The sequence below is a fragment of the Erythranthe guttata genome, chromosome 10, assembly GCF_056151865.1.
Source record: "Erythranthe guttata isolate IM_541 chromosome 10, IM_541, whole genome shotgun sequence".
Taxonomy (NCBI): Eukaryota; Viridiplantae; Streptophyta; class Magnoliopsida; order Lamiales; family Phrymaceae; genus Erythranthe; species Erythranthe guttata.
Window position 1 is genome coordinate 9,380,321 of NC_142542.1, and position 6,391 is coordinate 9,386,711.

The following is a 6,391-nucleotide window of genomic DNA, read 5'->3' on the forward strand; positions in this document are numbered from 1 at the left end:
TATTTGTGCAGCAAGGAACGGTCGTGTCGCCTATCTGATACAACAGCCCACCGACAAATAGTGTCTTCAACCTATACTGCACTATTGGTTAAGTAGAAGCTACGCCCAACACCCACTAAGAGCTTAATATATTATGTATATGTATATAGAGAAAACTTAGAAATATATATATTTTCTCTTATTTCATGTCCCAAAAACACAAGACCTCATCCTCTTTATATAGTATCAAAATATAGACGTTAGAGTACATTTAATAGACGAATTTATGGAAATCATAAAAATCATTTGTAACTTACAAATATATAAATAAGGGTTAATGGAGGGTCAAAATAAGTTTAAAGAAAATAATTTATTTTGGTCATTTTTTTATTAAAATATCCAACAATCCCCCACTTATTTTAATAAAAATGAAAAAATAGTAATAATTAAGCTCTTGTGCGAGTATTGTGCATAATGAAAGTGGCTCTGCCTTTAAACCTTCACTTAGTATAATATATTTCTCGTACTAGAATCAAAGTGGACTCTGCCTTTAAACAATGATACTCGGGGCACGTAGATTTATACTATACACACAATACTTCAAGTGTTCCGAATTAGCTTCTCAAGCCAGCACATTAATGGCCATGTACTTTATCCGATTATTCATGAGTGCTCTAGAGAATCAAGCCTTATTCTCAGAGGAAGCGGCCTCACTTCCACATCGCATAGGTGAGTCTATCAAGGATGTTCTCGTAACCCAAATACCCCACCCATTTGGGCTATAGAATTAATTAAGAGATTAAAATCTCAACCTCACTTATCATACAAGTTTTAGTAAATGCACACGCATCATATGAATAGATATTCATAAAATTTGTGCATTTTTCTATTTAATAAGTTGCCTTATGATTCGTTTGTCTCCAACCTAGTTCTTGGGATCTCCAGTCCGTAGGCGGTTATTTCCTCATAATCAACTTTTGGTTTTATTTTGGCTTTAATCAATCCCCCTCGATTCAGTACTTTTAGATCTTTTCTCAAATGATCTAAAAATGATTTCACAAATCAATAGCGGTAGTTTGACTATAGTCCCACAAACTCAATTGGTACAATATTTTAATCGTATGACACAATATTAATTTTCTCCAAATGCATTTGAATTTTTTCACCCTAAAAATTCCTTTTGTTAATGCACAAAGCAATGATAAAATCAACTCATATTATCCATGCACAAAGCACTGATTTTTCACAATCAATTTCATCAAAGGCACAAAGCATTGATTTATCCCACAATAGAATTTTATATTACATTTGTTACCAACCAACCTCTCCTTAGGTTATTGTCAAAACAATCAATCTAACATTGACATGAATTGACATTAAGAGTACCGATGTATACTTCATTCACTCAAGGTATAATCACATTAAATCCGCAATAGATTCTTTTTTGGATTCAAATACCATAGAAATTTTAATAACAACCAAATTAATTTCACATAATTCTACTCATAAAAAATCAATTTTATGATAAGGCCATTTAAAATCACATATAAGAATTAAGCAAGCAACACTCAATTGCATAATTAATATTGCAAATAATAATAAATTATCATATTATCAATATCACAATTTGCAATCATAAAATGAGCGACTAAATATAGATCACATCAAAATCAATTTTAACATGCTAGTTTAGATAGGCACTAAAACCCCATTATTTCTCAAAACTAGAATTAAGCATTTTGAATAACACAAAAATGTTTAAAACACATGCGATATTACCTCTACCTAATGACCATGAATTAAAAATGAGATAAAATATCTATGATCATGCTAATTTGACAAATAGAGGTAACTCTACCACCCCCACTATTTTCAAATTTAAATGAATTGAAATAGTTTCTCCATAAAGAATTGTAACCGAACAAACTCACGCTTTAAGTAATTAAAGGCTAACAAATATTTCTGTTTGTCCAGGAAAAATAATTGAAAGGCCTATGAAAACTAAATGAGTTTTACAATGCGTCATGCACGGATTCACATAACCAAATAAGATTGGCTAATGTAATAAATAACTTTAGTGCATAATTATTTCTTGATCAATACAATATTAAGATTATGATCAGAATGTTCGCAAAAAACAAAAAATATGATTTAAAATATTCGTGAGAATATTTTCTCCAGTAACCACTTCCCAACGGGCAAAACTTATTTCTTTCATTTAAGTGCATAAATGGTTTATATATGGACCAGTGAGTGCAAAAATGGTAATACAAAGGATTAAATGTAGGATCTATTAGATATAACCCACTAGTCTTACAAATAATAGGGGTAGACCCAAACTCAAATTTGTCATTTTCATAAAAACCCATATTTTTCTAAATTACATCAGTACCCTCAATCAAATCCCACAAATCCCGTTACTTTACCTTTTGAAATAATATCAAATCCCTCCCTATTTTCCCGTTAAAACACTATCCCCACAAACCCACTACCAAAATCTGCAAACGTCCCAAAGAAAACCAGAAATTTATACACCGGCGATTGACGATTTTCTGCACTCCGAAATCCCTCCCTATTTTCCCACCGGGTTCGCCGCTTCCACCTCCGACCGCCGCCACCTCCGTCACCGTTGTCGCCGGTGGCCAACGACGAGAACAACGATATTGGCCATAAGCAACACCTCCACCACCGCCTAGTCCTCCACCACCACCACATCCGACCACCTCCACCTCCAAGACGGCCAAAAACGACCAAGACCTCCGCCGCTCCCGCCTCCAAGGTCGTAGCAATCAGTTTAGGAGTGATATCGTCGTTGGCCGCCGTCGCCGCCGCCGTCACTGCTCCAAACTAGGGTTACTCAAATCTAGGATTACTCAAATCTAGGGTTTTGATAATTCTTCAGCCCATAGTTGATTAACGAGATGCATAGTCGAATTACATCTGTATTAATAGACTATCCCATATCATTTAATAGACTATCCCACTGATATAATTTGACTATGGATCTCGTTAATCGACTATGGGCCGAAGAATCATCAAAACCCTAGATTTGAGAAGTGACGGCGGCGGATTTGTGTTTTAAAATTAATAGACTATCTCATATCATTTAATAGACTATCCTATATATCTAATTCGACTATGGGTTTAGTTATTTGACTATTGGGCCGAAGAATCAACAAAATCCTAGATCTGATAAGTGATGGCGGCGGATTTGTGTTTTAATATTGTTAGACTATCCCATATCATGTAATAGACTATCTCATTGATCTAATTCGACTATGGATCTCGTTAATCGACTATGGATCCCGTATTATTCAACCACATAGTATATTAATAATTTCAATATAGTACATTAATCTGCTATGATAGTATATTACGGTTATAGTAGTGATATGAAATTGTGTTACAAACAATATACCACTGAAATGACAAGAACATTGCGAACAAAACCAACGTAAAGTAATTCCAACATAACCAATAAAATAGTACATTAATAATCTCATAATTTCAATCTAGGGTTTTGATAAAATACTTAAAACACATCATAACACAATCAAACCAATATGTCGAGTTAAAAAACTCTAGTACATTAATAATCTCATAATAGTATAATAAAATGATAATGGTAGTATCATACGGTATTCATAATAGTATACTACTGTATTACAACGGTTTAACACTTAACCGAAGTTACCGAGCCATTACATCGTAAACACGACATTAATTAAACATATCAAATCTTAGGGTGGTTTGGAAAATAACAACCATCGGAATCATTTGAATTCATTGAGTTTATGTCCTCGTCGCTAACATCAGGAATGCCGTCGACTTCTTCTTCGAACAACTGCACAAAGCCTGCATTCAATGCCTCACTTCCAGTGGCATCAACGGCTCCAACTAGTTCACCCCCACCCCCTGTTGCATCATCGACATAACAACTTCAGCATCATATGAACTTAAAAAATGCAGAATACAAATAATTGATTAAATAGACTACCAAATACACTCCAATGTACTACCGAATACATTAAAATCGACTGTTGTAAACAAACAAAACAACTATCAGTCAGTTTCAACTTCATCAACTCGACCACACCAAATATTTATTTCGATTACTGCGTAAACCAACTACGACACTCATATAAAACAACTCTGGTCCGACTGCGTGAACCATCCTCTGGCAACTATGTGAATCCTCTTCCAAACAAACATCATCAGACAAAAATAAGGATGTATATGTGACGACGTAATTTTTTTAAGAAACGATCTACTTTACTACCAATATAATCGAAATATCAACACAAATCTTAAAATGTCTACCCACCATAACACAACAACCCCCGCACAATACAGCGAAAATAAAAATGAAAAAAAAAGTTCATACCCGCTTAACGACGGACAACGATGAACGCTCAGATCCGAACCTACCTCCACGCCGGTGAAAACTTCTTCAAAGCCGATGGAAACGATGAATCGATGGAGAAATTCTTCAAAACCGATTGTACACGTTGTGATAATAACGAAACCGCCAATATACTCACGTAATTTTATTCCGTGATTTTAGGCAACGTATCAGCAATCTCATATCACGTAGTTAAGGAAATAAATGTCGTTCAAAAATAAAGCAGTGGTATTAAAGGAAAATTAAATAATATATTGTGCCAAGTTGGCATATTTGGGTGTATATCAAAAAGGGAAAAATTAATCGGATCTAGCTCATTAGAAAATATGAACAAGGGGGTTATCCCTAATAAACCCTTTAATGTAATTAAGCATTTAATATTACTGGTACAACTAGTGAAATATAAAGTTAAGGGACTATTAGTGAGAACCTCCTCTAACATTATTTTAATAAGGTTGGGTCCAACTCTTTTTTCTTTATTAGTGAGAAATTCATTCTTTTTCTATTCCCAAATTTACCCTTCCACTATTTACTACCCATTATCCACTAGTTTGATGTATTTTTTTTTTTATATTTTAATTTTAATTTTCGTTTTTTATTTATTTCTTGTTTAAAAAATAATATTTTTAAATTTGTTTTTAATATTTTTCTTTAAATATTCCTTTTCTATATTTTTTTAGTTTTCAGTTAAAACAACTATATGTCAATAATACAACTATTATTAAAAGGACTATTATTAAAAAAATTGGTATTAAAACAATGATACATTAGTTTCACAATTTATTAAATTAATTATATATTATATTATTTCCATTGTAAGATTAACTAATTATTTAATCAAAACATCTCCAAAACAACTATTTGTTAAATACACTATTTATTCAAACCAACTAAAAAGTAATGAAAACAATAATATTGTTAGACGAAAACAACTATATTGCTATACGAAAACAACTATATTGAATCAACTACAAATGAAATCAACAAAAACAAAAGCAAAAAAACACACAAAAATTCCAACAAAAACGACTATTATTGAAACTAACTACAACCGTAACGAAAACAACTATATCTTTTTGAGTAACACGAACACAATTTCAACAAACGAGCCTCCCAAGCAATACCTCCTCCTCGAGGTCAATCTATTCCATTACAGCAGTGGTGGAGGCGGTCTTCCGACTAGAATTGCAGGAATGCTTCCAAAAATCGAAGAACAAGAAAGAAAAGAAAAAAATACCAGCAGATCTTCTCATCTCTCGGAAAGGAAGGGGAGAGACCGGAAAGGCCACTGTCCGTCCTAGATTTGCCGGCGTCGCCTTGTCGTTCTCGAGATCTGGAGCCGGCTTCGTCCTCTCCTTACCCGCGCCTCCCGTCGGATTCCCAATTCGAGAAAGAAGAGAATGAGGTCTTCCTCGTTGTTGTTGAGATGTAGCGCCGCCTTCGTCACCTTCACCAACGCCGCCATTGCAGCCGATACTGCTGAATTTCAATTCCAGAAAAGAAGAGAAGATGTGATGGGATTAGAGAACGGCCTTTTGTTGCAGATGATGTTGCTAGGGTTTGTAAATATAAGATTTGGTAATTAAGGATAATATAGGTATAACACTTAATAATTGTATTAATGTTAATTTAATAAATAATTAAGGGGATTCTCACTAATAAAGAAAATGAGCTTATATCCACCTTGATATAAGTAAATGAATTAGAGAGTTTTCTCTAATTATCCCTAAAGTTAATTCTCACCACATAATTATCTTATTAATAGCTCAGGCTAATGGTCAACATAATAGTGGTGTATTCAAGTGCATTAGATTAGCACAATAAAAAGTCTTTTATTTTTAATAAAAAATCTAAAGTACTATGAAATTGCAAATTCAATAATAGTGGAATTACTCAACAATTTCAACACTTTATCCCAAAAATCTTTCTGTATTCCTTTTGTATCATTGTCTCACAATCAATGGTTTGAAACCCAGATCGGACCGGCCGGTTCGACCGGTTCAACCGCGA

General features: G+C 33.6%; 1 long non-coding RNA gene across 1 annotated transcript; it reads right to left on the reverse strand.

Annotated features, from left to right (window-relative positions):
- Positions 1–3,473: 3,473 nt before the first annotated feature.
- Positions 3,474–4,601, reverse strand: LOC148767472 (uncharacterized). Its single transcript, XR_016033857.1, has 2 exons — positions 4,364–4,601; positions 3,474–3,894 (listed from the first exon to the last, which is right to left on the reverse strand). It is a non-coding gene; the product is annotated as an uncharacterized LOC148767472 (long non-coding RNA).
- Positions 4,602–6,391: the final 1,790 nt, after the last annotated feature.